This window comes from Nelumbo lutea, chromosome 4 (genome assembly GCF_056320005.1).
Source record: "Nelumbo lutea isolate HS-2025 chromosome 4, American lotus-T2T, whole genome shotgun sequence".
Classification (NCBI taxonomy): Eukaryota; Viridiplantae; Streptophyta; class Magnoliopsida; order Proteales; family Nelumbonaceae; genus Nelumbo; species Nelumbo lutea.
In genome coordinates, this window is record NC_142687.1 from 95,759,660 (window position 1) to 95,760,218 (window position 559).

Sequence of the window (559 nt, forward strand, 5' to 3'; positions counted from 1 at the left end):
GCCCATGAGGATCCGAATGCCCATATTGCTAACTTCTTGGAAATCTGTGACACCTTCAAACACAATGGGGTAAGTGATGATGCCATCCGGCTGAGGTTATTCCCATTTTCTTTGAAGGATAAAGCCAAAGCTTTGTTGAACTCATTACCGGCAGGATCTATAGCCACATGGGACGAAATGGCCAGTCGTTTTCTCTCTAAATATTTTCCCCCTTCTAAAACTGCTAAAATGAGGAATGACATCACTACTTTTTTCCAGCAAGAGGGGGAATCTCTCTATGAGTCCTGGGAACGTTACAAGGAGCTACTAAGGAGGGTTCCTCACCATGGCCTTCCGATTTGGCTGCAGGTGCAAACATTTTATAATGGTCTGACCGATTCAAACAAGACCATCTTAGATGCAGCAGCTGGGGGCTCCATAAACAATAAGACTCCCGAGGTTGCCCATGCACTCATCGAGGAGATGGCAGCCAATAACTACCAATGGCATTCAGAAAGGACACCAGTTAGAAAGCAGCATGGCCTTCATAATGTGGATACATACACAGCTCTCTCTGCAC

General features: G+C 45.8%; 1 non-coding gene across 1 annotated transcript; it reads right to left on the bottom strand.

Annotated features, from left to right (window-relative positions):
• Nucleotides 1-225: 225 nt before the first annotated feature.
• LOC148861991 (small nucleolar RNA R71) lies at nucleotides 226-332 on the bottom strand. Its single transcript, XR_016095319.1, has one exon. It is a non-coding gene; the product is annotated as a small nucleolar RNA R71 (small nucleolar RNA).
• Between the last annotated feature and the right edge of the window lie 227 nt (nucleotides 333-559).